General features: G+C 43.0%; 1 long non-coding RNA gene across 3 annotated transcripts in view; it reads right to left on the bottom strand.

The window, feature by feature from the left end:
- The window catches only part of LOC147014339 (uncharacterized), a 77,142-nt gene extending 66,489 nt beyond the window's left edge, over positions 1–10,653 (bottom strand). For all 3 annotated transcript variants that reach the window (XR_015050737.1, XR_015050736.1, XR_015050738.1), the window contains exon 1: positions 9,977–10,653. This is a non-coding gene — a long non-coding RNA (uncharacterized LOC147014339). The remainder of the gene's footprint in view (positions 1–9,976) is intronic.
- Between the last annotated feature and the right edge of the window lie 1,847 nt (positions 10,654–12,500).

Raw genomic sequence — 12,500 nt, 5'->3', positions numbered from 1 at the left:
ATATATATATATATATATATATATATATATATATATATATATATATATATATATATATATATATATACATATACATCTTGCCCCACTGTTCTCCTCACTGCTCTTCCTCTCCCACACCCACCACAGAGAAATGAAGCCAATAAACTGCATCATAGATTGGATTTATGTGGTGTTGATGTTGCGCAGACATAATGGGCCAAATGACTTCCTCCTGCATTGAAGTTCCTTCAATTTCTTTGCATTCCTCTGTACTAATGGTCATGAGAGTTTGTTATGTTGACATTAACACCAATCTTGGACAGACATTTCTGCCCTTATGTGGCAAGGTCAGAAAACCTGTGTCGAAATTAATCTATGTTTCCCTATTAAAATGGCAAAAACTATGCACCTATAATTGTGGTAACAATCCCTACATGGGCTGGAATTATATTGTCGTGTTCATTAATTCCCGGTGCAAAAATCACCATAGAAATTTGCACACTATCCTTGGTTACAGAGTTACGTGACTTTTTGTTGCAGCGGTCGTTGCAGCCGTGTAAATTGTTAAAATGGCCACCAAGTAACATGTAAAGCAAGTCCAAAAAAAGTAAGATCTTTACTGGAGAACACGAAGGTCATCTAAGCTTTATATTACTGTGATAATTAAGTCCTGGTGCACAAATAACACCTTCTTACTATGTCGGGTTTTGCTGTGACACGGCCTTTTTGTGAAACAGGAAGGATCCACAGCTGTCAAAGCAGTGGCCATATTCCTGGGACATTAACTGGCAGTGCCAATTACGATAATTTTATTTCAGGAGTTTTGGACATTCAGGACACATACAATGGGGGGGGAGAAAAAGGAAACTTACTCCTTAGTACATGGCAGTCAAGAGTAATGGTCACTTATTGAACGACTTGCTACGTTCAGCAAATGCACTTCATGACGTTTGAGATGTAAAACACAATGATGCTTCGAAATTGACGTGATTGGAGCATGAACCTCGGCAGGTTCATGTGAAGGGAAGGTGAAAAGGTGGAGGCAGTGCTTGACTCTTCTGGGAAATATATTTCTTATTTTTCCCTTCCTCCAGGGAGAGAGAGAAGATACATCTTATTTTTCCCTCTCTTTTTTTCTTTCCTTCTTTCTTTCCAACAATTACAATCGCACACCATTCCTTCATTTCTGAGCCAACCTATTCAAATTCGGCATGAAAGTAGCTTGTTCCAAAAACGTCCTGAAACTTTTTTTTTCATGAGTTTTAATTTTTCGGTGTTTTGCACCCTCGTTTCGATTTTAAGGGGTCAAAGGGAAAACATCAAAAAAAATCATACATTTTGCCTTGCCGTTCCCTTTTATTTTACACGATAGAGATGATATTTGGCACAAAAATGTGCTTTCAAACAGTCCCGAAAGGGTTGTGAAGAAATAGTTCGGATTCGAGTCGATTTGGGGATTTTGTATGGATCAAAGGGAAAAATCAGTCATAAAAATAAGGATTTCATGGCTTGCCATGCCTCTGTATTACAACCATTCTGGAGAAGAATTTGAAAAATTACGCCTTACTACATCCTCCATAATTGGAGTATTCCAACATTCGTTTGGTGCTTTTATTTTGATTCCAAATGGGATTAAAGGTCAAAATCAAACAAGAAATTAAGGTCTTTGGCCTGCCCAGTGTTTATATTGCAACCAATCCTGACGAGACTTGGCACAAACACCTTGTCACAGACACTACAGACTAAAGCAGGTATACATTAATCTGATCTTTACCTTTTGATTTTAAAAAGGTCAAAGTGCACGAGAGTGATTTGAGGTTGAAGTCATGGAGGGAAGAGTGGGATTAAACAGCCTACATAAGTCAGTTCCACAAACGGGAAATAAAAAAGAAGAACAAAAGAGTGGAGGTGTGCAGTAAGCCTGGATTTTTGGAATATAGGGGGTTGAGGGTTGCTGGTGGAACATATGCCTTCTGGAGGAGTTGTAGGGAGAGAAGAGAGAAGATAAAAAGAGAGAGGCAGTAAAAAATATAGAGGTCACCAACCTGTCTGCCTTACTTCAGGAGCAGGTTTTCTGCCTCATCGCAGGAGATGCCATTGATGTTGAGAGCTTTCGATTCAACAGCATCCATGAGAAACAGATGTGATGCTGAGGATACAGCCCGTAGGGGAGGGAGAGCCGTGTTCAAATGAGCTATGGGCAAAGGACAAAGGTCTTGTTGGCTGTGAGTAGTTCAGACGAGGAATGATGGAGGATGTTCATTCTGTGGCTGGATTTGGAGTCCAGCTTTGCAACATGATCAGCCCAGGAGAGTTTATGTGTGATAGTGAAGCCTAGTAATTCAAGAGACTGAACCTCTCTTGATTTCTGACGATGGATATAGATTGGTGGATTAATTTGACAATTATTTTCTGGAGCAACTAAGACTAAGATGAGACTATGAGATGTTACAGTACAGGTATGTGAGCAGAATGAGACTATTTGAGAGTCAGGGTGAGACTGTTGCAGCTCGTTGCAGAAAAATGGATGTCTGTACACCCGATTTCATGCTGGTCAAAGCACAGGTCCATATCCAACTGGTTTTGTCTTAATGCGTAAAAAAAAATTTAATATCAAATTTCCATTGGAGCTTAGGTTGCAAAATATCTATTACATTGAACCACAGGAATCTCATCAAAAAGGACTGTGATATACAGGATCCATGTACGAGATATTGACTCTCCAAGTACAGTGTTGGCTTGATATATAAATGTGGGGAGGTTGTGCAACTTCTGGAAACATCATGCAGTCATGCCAAGGCCAATCCAAGCTCTGCAGATCTGAGACTGGTTCGCAAGCCTCTCGGTCTCTGTGTCGATATTTTGTGACAATCTCATCGTAAATTCATGCTTGTAGCAAAATGAGCGTGAAAACACGTCACCTTTCATTGCATTTATGCTTTACAGGTTACAGATTAGCTCATTCGCTTCCAGAATTGTGAATATCATCATTAAATTTTTCTTTTCATACACAAATAATGACCGAACCTTTCCAGGGTACTGCTATGTGTGGCACAAGTTTAAACAAAACAAATACCCCCAAAAATTGAAAAATTGAACGATTTTCCCTTTAATCCCAGTCCAAGTGTCGAATCATTTTCAAAGACGAGGCTCATTTCACAGATGGAAGCCTTCGAGGCTTATTTAAACCTTGTCTTTATTAATGCTCAAGAGCAATTTTGACCAGAGGTTATGGGTTTATTGTAATTTGTTTTCCTTGAAACCGGCTTTTCTGTCACCAAAACAAGCAGCCTTTAATTTGGGTATTCAGATTAAATTTTAATTACACATAGCCGAGAGGGTGGGAAAAAAACGTTTTGCCTTCGCAGCTGCCAAAAATGACCTTCTCTAATTGCGTAGGAAGGCCCTTTATTGCTGAGAGGTGTCATGTGTTTGGTGCTGCAGGAATACCCTTGTACGTGAGTCTAATATGACCTCCGCAGTCGTTGGTCCGAACCGGTGCTTTGCAGGCACTATTGAAAATCGATAGAAGTTTTCTTTAGCGGGGTCCAGAACATTTTTCATCATCGTCTTATGAGAGATCCGATGCACCACCAACCTTGTGCACCTGGCTCGACCAACATGACTATTCAAATGGATTCTTGGGTCCACAATCAATTGATGAACCTTCATATGAGCAATGCTCCAAAGGAACCCCTAACTGGAAGTAGTGACACCAATACCTCCACGACTGCATCCTTCTCCTCCTCGGCCCCACTGCAGCCCATATAGAACAGGATTAAAAAAAATAATAATCTGTATACATTGTCGAGGCTCGTGGAAGAGCGAAAGTGGAATGGAATGGAACAAAATTGAAGGGGGGAAGCACCAAACACAGAGTAAAAGTGAGACTGAGTGACATCAAGGGAAGGGGGGGGGGGTGGGAGAGAGGACAAATGGGGTGAACAAGCTCCACATAACAAGAAGAGGAAGGGGGATTAAACGGACAAGGAACAAGCAAACCACCCAACACCTAACAAACAAAAAGAAGTGAGGAAGAGGAAGAGTCACAATAACCTGGAAAAGTGAGTGCTTGGGAATGGGGTCATTTGGGGTACACAAGATCATGAGTATGGACAGGGGATGACCTGAGGGAGTGGTGAACATCCATCCATCTATCAGGACCATACTCTGTGCAGAACATTGATGCTGCCTCAGCAGTCTCCTTGGCTCTTGGGCACAATACTGGACGGGTCGCAACTCCGACACAGGATACCAGCAAGCTGGCACTGATTTTACCGACCTCGGAAGGATGACAGGCAGAGTCAACCCCACCTGGTATTAATTCACCAGCCGAGTGAGATTTGAACTCAGGATCCTTGGATCCACCCGAACCAACCACCACCCGAACCAACCACCACCCGAACCATTAAGCCAACACTAGGCCTACAGTGTTGAACAGCTGTCTTGAAACCCTGGAGGGAAGAATGGGACTGAACAGACTGGAGAACTTGGTTGCGCAGGTGAGAAAAGAGGAAAACAATGAGTGGACATGAGCAGTAAGCCTGATTTTGGGCGGTTTAATAAGAAGAGGATTACTGGCAGACCATGTGTGACTTGCAGAAAACTAGGAGGGAAACAGTCAAGAGGGGGCATAGGGAGATGAAAAAGGAGGTGGAAGAATACAGAGAGGCCATCAACCTTTCTGCGATGTGAGAGTAACAGGCCTCTTCAAAATGGCATCACAGCTGACTCCACTTGTGAAAAGGCTGAATGCCTCAATTCTGTGTTTGCTTCCACATTTTGTGTCTCCAATCCCTCATTCTCGGTACCAATGCTTCCCTGTCAAACCCAACTGCTCCTGGACTTTGTCCTTTGCAACTGAAAAGGTGGAGAAGGTTCTTTCAACCCTTGAATCCTCGACTGTGACTGCAACTGGACCGGATGGCTTCAGCTCACCTGTCCTAAAATCATGCTGCACTTTCCCACATCTATCTATCTCTCTATCTCTGTCTATCTATATATATATATATATATATATATATATATATATAAATGTATTTATATGTATATATATATATATATATATATATATATCTCTCTCTCTCTCTCTCTCTCTCTCTCTCTCTCTCTCTCTCTCTCTCTCTCTCTCTCTCTCTCTCTCTCTCTCTCTCTCTCTCTCTCTCTCTCTCTCTCTCTCTGCCATTTTCACCCTGTCATTTGTGCTGGGGCATCTTTCATCTACTTTGAAATATGCCAACATCAATGCATTACATAAAAAGATGCAAAAACTGCTCCCCTTAACTGCAGACTTGTCAGCTTACTTCCAATCATCAGCAAGGTCATGGAATCCATCATCGGAGTTGACAAGAAATATTTCCTTTTCTCCAACAACCTCATCTCAGATCACCAATTTGGTTTCAGACCAGGTCGCACCACCTTAGACATGTTGCTTCTACTCACCCAACAATGAATGGAGGTCCACAATGTCAGACATGAGATCAAGGCCATCTCTCTGTACATATCTCGAGCTTTTGATACAGTCTGGCATCCTGCTTTACTCTCCAAACTCACTACCTATGGCATTCAGGGTCAACTCCACACATGGCTGACTGACTTCCTTAACTCTCATAGCCAATGTGCAGCATTCAACGGAATATTTTCATCTCCTCTCCCTGTCAAGGCTGGAGTTCCCCAAGACAGAGTTCTGCACTCAGTCCTTTTCCTGATCTTCGTGAATGATCTCTCTGGAAAATCCTATCTATTTGAGGATGACTCCACACTCTGCTGTGACATCCCTCATCCTTCAGACAGCCAGGCTGCAGCCTCTTCCCTCTCTTCAGACCTTGACAAAATCACAAGATGGTCAAACACATGGAATATGTCTTTCAATCCTGACAAAACTCACACTCTCACTGTATCTCTCCGAAAGAACTGTCTGACAACCCCTCCAACCACCCATCTACTTTCTAAACAATCCTCTTCAGGAAGTTCAGTCATTTAAACTCCTGGGTCTCACTATCAACCATGATTGTTCTAAGGTGAACCACATTTCAAAGATGGCCTCCAAAGCCAGCCAACTGGGCATCCTCAGTCATACATAGTCCTTCCTTGGCTCACCTGAACTCATATCCACCTACAAAGCCTTCATCCACAGCTTGATGGAGTACTGCTGTCCCCTCTAGGCTGGCTCACCTGTCCCATGCCTTGCTCAGCTTGACGCCATGGAAACCAACGCCTTCAAGATTATTGGAATCTCCCACGATTAAGCTGAATCTATGGGTCCATCATGATGCCATCAAAGACAAGTCGGTGGTCTCTCTGTCTTCTACCGCCCCCCTTTGAAGCGACATTTGTCTTGAAGGGACTAGTGCTATGTGTAGTAAAAATAGGACAATTGGACCTGTAGCTTATTTGGGCCGTGGCCTTATGTTGTAAGGCTATTTTGACCGACTTAACGTCACGTGACCAGAACAAGCTTTGCAATCCCTGTTACCAGTCAGGAGCGGGACATTGCTGCCAAATTTTAGCCAGATCGGCCAAGTACTTTGGCCAGAGAAGTCAAAATAGGAGATGGACAGACAGTGCACGATGACAATACCTTATCTGGAATTCCAATTCCAGATAAGCTAATCCTATATCCATCCATCCATTGGGACCATACTCTGTGCAGAGCATTGGTGCTGCCTAAGCAGTCTCATTGGCTATTGGGCACAATCCTGGACGGATCACCACTCCAACACAGGATACCAGCAAGCTGGCACTCATTTTGCCAACCTGGGAAGGATGACAGGCCGAGTTGACCCCACCTGGTATTAATTCAACAGCTGAGCGGGATTTGAACTCAGGATGCTAAGATCCCAAGCCCACCACCATAACCCTTAAGTCAACACCAGGCATACAATCCCATATCTAGTTGTGTTAACATAAGGGAGGATTACTGATACTGGAAGTCCGTAACTGAAGATAGTAGTTGCATAAGTACCTCCGTTTGACTGATGACAAAAGGCCAGTTTTTTATTGTTACCCTCGTCAAAGGAGAGGGTATTGCATTTGGTTCCATTTGTTACTTGGTGAAATCTTCGATTTTGTCAAGTATGTTGGTCTGTTCCGTTTGTTTGTTTGTTTGTCCGGTCGTCTACAGGCCAAACGGCTCGACCAGTCGTTCTAAAATTTTTACACCTGATAGGCAATCCACCTGAGACGGTCCGCGTCCAAACCCTGTCGTAATCGGACTAAACGTTGTGACGTGACGTCACACAACGTGAAAACACATTTTTGGACATAACTCGGTGACCGGAAGTCGTAGCGACTTCCGGTTGACGCCAAATTAAACTTCATTCAAATATCTAAATGATTACTAAATGCATCTTATTACAAATTACGCATAGTTTTCGCAAGCGTATGACGTCAAAGTTTTGCCTATTGACGTCATTTTAAAAAAAAATATTTACGCTCGTGTGCAGCCGAAACTACTGAAGCAATCATTCTCAAATTTTAACACGTGATAGCCAATCTTGCTGAAATAGTCTGGGATCAAATCACGTCATAATCGCACTTAACGTCACGATGTTAAGTCAGAAAAAGGAGAAAAAAAGCTTTTAAACATAACTCAGTAACCGCAAGTCATAGCGACTTCCTGTTGACGCCAAAACAAACTTCAATGGAATATCTAAATGTTTTAAAATGCATGTTAGTACAAATTATGCACAGTTTTCGCAAGCGTATGACGTCAAAGTTTTTAGCTATTGGCGTGATGTAAAAAAAATTCTATTCGTTCTACAGGTCACAATTCTTAACCGATTTGGATGAAATTTTAACAGCTGATAGAAATCCACAGTGAAAAAAGATATGTGACTTTTGGTGATGGTCAAGTTCAGGATCTGGATTCTGCATCACTTTATATTATCGCCCATTATAAACCAATGGGGAATTTTGTGAATTACACATGGCTATTTCTCAAACAGTTTTGGACTTATTATATTGAAACTTATACTGTCTATTTATGCATGTAATATTAACATGTGTACAAAGTTTGATCGAAATTGACCCAAGGTCAAGATCAAGGTCACCCAAAACATGAAAAACACACATTTTTGTTTTACAACATATTTCAAACCTGATAAGGGGATCGTAAAGCTCGTTTAAAAGCAATGTTCCTAGGTATTTTCAAATATTTTCTACGATCAGAATGAAGGCAACAAGCACCGATGATAAGTTGTTGAATGTCACATGGTGGCTTTAAATGAGTTGTGAAAATTTTCAATCTGCTGCCGCTTCCATGACAACGCGCGCCTGATAATTGTTATTTGTGACGTCGCGTCATTTTATTAATGTACGAACAAATAAAGACCACACATTCCATGACATTACAGCTTGGACCACCTCACGGAAAAGTTAACTAATTCGCCAAGTGTCGTGCTGAGCACGATTTTTCATTTGGCTGTCTGTCTGTTTGTTTGTTTGTCCACACAGAACTTTAATGTTTTTCTCAGCAACCGCTTGTCGGATTGAGACAAAATTTTCACCAAAGGAGCGACTACTCATGTCGAATGTTTTATTCATAATTATGACATTGTACGTCACGTAGTCTGGCAACCATGTTGGAAAAATGGAAAAATTTTGACCTCTGTATCTCTGAAACCACACTAAGGAAAAATTGAAACTTAGCACACAGAAAGCACTCCTCATGGGGAATAAGTGTGATTTTTTTTACGACATCATAGGTGCCTTCGTTATGACATCATAATTGCATCTGTGGAACGCTACATCTAATCAGTAGGAAAAAATTTGGGGGTCATCTCAGGATAAAATGCTCCACAGAAAAAATATGATGATGTCATCGGTTAGGTGATTCAGCAGCCATATTGTTTTTTTTTTAACATTCAAAAATCTTCACTGAAGTGGCTGAACAGATCGAGGTGAAACTACACATATCACCACCTATTCATAAGGAACAAAAGGTACACACATGATGTCATAGTTCACATGGTCTGGCAGCCATATTGGATTTACCCTAAAACCTATAAAAAAAATCTTCTTCTCGAGAACGGCTGGGCAGATGGAGGGAAAACTTCACACAAATGTTCCCCATGCCTTGGGTGCATGTTTTTTTAGGAAATATTAAATAATGTTTCTCTGGAACCACTGAACCAATCAACATGAAACTTCACAATTTTTATCTTGTAGTGATGGGGAATAAATGGTTTCAATTTCAACTTGATCGGCAGCCAGGTTTATTTCAATTTTTTTGATCTAAGTTCTTTTTTTTTTGGATAAGGCTCACTAAGCTGTGCCTGGATGGGTTTGAGGGTACAGGAGTAGCAGCTGAAATGGAAATCCTATCCAGGTTCGTCCTGATGACTTCATCTTTGTTTTTTGCTTGTTTGGGTTCCTTCTGATGACTCCAATGCAGGACTGCACCTATTTGGTCTTCCATTTGATTTGAATTGAATTTACTTTAATCCCATTCTAAATTCAATGGAATAATAATTTTAAAAAAGTCATAGGTCAGGGTTCGGTGTTCAATCAAAGCGGGGTTGCATCAAAGCGGGACGTCTTGGTACCTGGTCATCACTGCCAGCAGTTAAAGAGTGGCAGTTCTAATGATGTCTATTATTAATTACGTAACACACCAATACACAAACACTACACAAAATACACCACACAAAACAAGTCCTAGTGAGTGTCTGCAATCTCTGATTGCTCTTTTTCTTGTTTATTGTTGTTAGTTCATCCAGTTTTGGGTTGTCTAAATGCTACCAAGCTGCTGTGAAATTAATTCCCGCATTTTCATTTATTTCATTTTGTCATTCAGTAAAGGAAAGATATACAACTTGGTACATACAGTCCATGTTTGCAACCTTGTTTTGGGAGCATATTTTGATGGACAATCATATGAAGTAATCACATCAGTTAACTATGGCATCATATGACATCACTTTATTAGCTATGGAGGTATTGCAACCAGCTGTTTGTTCACAGTGGTCTCAAATAAATAGCCATTTTGTCTACTTACAGGTTTGCTGTGCTGTTCAATCCTTGAATACGCAATCTCAGCCCAGGACCGGATAACACAAGGTGCTGTGGGCTGGGACCCATGAGGCACTACATCTGTTTCTCCTTCATGGATTCTGTGTAATATAAAGCTCTCAACATCCTTGGCATCTCCCACGATGAGGCCAAAACACAAGGGATGTTACTCTCACGTCCCAGACAGGTCGGTGGCCTTTGTTTTTTCGCTGCCTCTCCTCCAGTCTGACTTCCTCTGCTCTTCAACCCTCACCAGATCCTCCATGACACACGCATTCTTCCAATTACCCCCTCCGGGTTAAACTCCAAAAATCCAGCTGACTGCACACCTCAACACCTTTTCTTCATCTTTTCTCAGGTTTGTGGAACCGCCTTCCTGAGGCCGGGCAATCCGACCCTTCCCTCCAGTGCTTCAAGCAAGTGGTGCACCATCATTTCATGTTATTCCCCATACCTGCCCTCAATCTTTTCTTCCCCCATTAACCGTACCTACAAACTCCACCCTTTTAGCTGGAGGTTGTTGTTTCCTCCCTTCCTCTCGATATGTTATCTTTTCCATTCATTATTTTACTTGCTCATGTGGAACTGTTGTTCCACTGTTAGTTTGTTACCTTCTAACCCCCTCCCTCCTCCCCACCCCCATCACCTCGCTCTTCCATGAGCCTCGATCTTACATAACCAAACAAGAAATGAAGAATAAAAATAAAAATCAGTCGTGACCGCACGCTTCGGTTATCACTGAAGTGTTTTGGAATGTATAATAAACTAGACTACTCATTGTCACGTCTACCCGCCTTTTCTCCCGAGCGTGAAGAGGCGCGTCTGAATCGATGCATTTCTTACACTGGGTGCTATCGGATTTAGTTTGACAAAGCGTTCGCCATTGTTTGTCCCTAATTGACTGCATGGCGATTTATTGTCTCGCAACACGCCCGGATACATATTAACTGCAAGCACCGCAGCCCCCGCACCGGTTAATTGAAGCCTTTTGTGGTCGTGAGGTCTCCAGATTGGATCCAACGTAGTTTCTTATTCGAGCAGATCGATTGTCGGACAGCCAGCCACTGGTCTCGGGCCGCGAAAATTCCCAAGCCGCACCAAAACAAACTTCGCGGGGGGGGGGGGGGAAGGGGAAGGACTTCGAAGACATCGATTGGACGGGCGCAGAGTTAATGAGCAATTATAATGGCAGTTCGATTTCCTTTGGCGAGCCATGCTAATTCCGCAAAACCGGAGCGCGGAAGCTTCCCGAACGGGCGGGAAGTGCGGCCACGTGGTGGGAACCGGCGTGGTGGACGCGCGGGAAAAGCTTCCGCGGACACTTCATCATCCGTCACAGCTCATTGATCTCTGCTAATTGAATCACATAGTTCTGGGCCAGTAGCTCAACCGCTGCGCTGGGCAACTGGGCCATCCCATTCTGTTGATTACACAAGTAAAACCACATTAGACAGTGGCAACTTAAAAAGTGTCAGAGACCCTTTCATCGATCCCCCCCCCTGGTCCCACCTTTTCTCCCCCAATGCATGGTCTGCCTGCATACCCCTCACCCCCCACTCCACCAGCAACACCATCAACCCTTTCTCCGGTTCGCGTCTAGGAGAATGGATGGCGTTTTCTTTCCATTTTTCCTGCCCACTAGGTCACGTGGCGCTCCGCAACCGTGTGTCCCTATGATGGGTAAATCTGTATGGGATTTGAGGTGGATCTTCAAGAGGTACGAGACTTCACCCCTCCCGCACATGGTGGGTCTACAGACGGAGGAACTGGACCCACCAGGCGCACCACCACCACCCTCCGCCTCCTCCGGATGGCGAGAATGGCACATTGGCTAATTAGAACAAGGACTGGCATCGGCATCCACACTTCGCACTGTTTATGTCGATTTGGAGCGCTCGCTATCGGACTCAATGGAATTGTCCCTCGAGGACACGTGATTAATGGAATCTTTCCTTTGTGATCAGGAACGGTCAGTCTCCGCGAGGGCTCTCTCTGTCCGAGTGAGATCTGCGTACAAATGCACGTGATGAGAACATGTGGCGTTACAATGTGGGAACAAGTTTACCTTGGGCTCGGTCTGATACACGTATAAAACGGTTCTTTAAAAAAAAAAATTTAATCACACAGCACGTGACGTGCTTGTCAAATTACGTCATAATGTGAAAATTGCCTTAGATGCGCCGGAAAGGTTAACACCGAAAATCACTTTCACATTTGGTCAAGTCATACAAATGCTGGGCCAGTTGGTCCTCGGGGAACTTTCTGATCCTCTCCTTTTCTCAGTTTTAAAGACGACCGTGAAAGCGTTCGGCACGAAGAAAATAGCAAGAAGCATTCGAGGTAGGACCAGGCCCAGGATGAAAGGATGTGGTTTCGGTGGACGCTTTACAGGCAATGAGCCGGAGAGCATAATATGACCACGGGGATTAAGGTCTTAATAGCAGTGTACGACGAGGAATGACTCGTACGGAAAATTCTACATTCAGCCACGGTCGGCCAGACTAGTTCAG

The sequence above is a fragment of the Eptatretus burgeri genome, chromosome 13, assembly GCF_056783735.1.
Source record: "Eptatretus burgeri isolate ZD-2024b chromosome 13, Ebu_testis_v1, whole genome shotgun sequence".
Lineage (NCBI taxonomy): Eukaryota > Metazoa > Chordata > Myxini > Myxiniformes > Myxinidae > Eptatretus > Eptatretus burgeri.
This window is presented reverse-complemented; position numbering and strand designations above follow the sequence as displayed.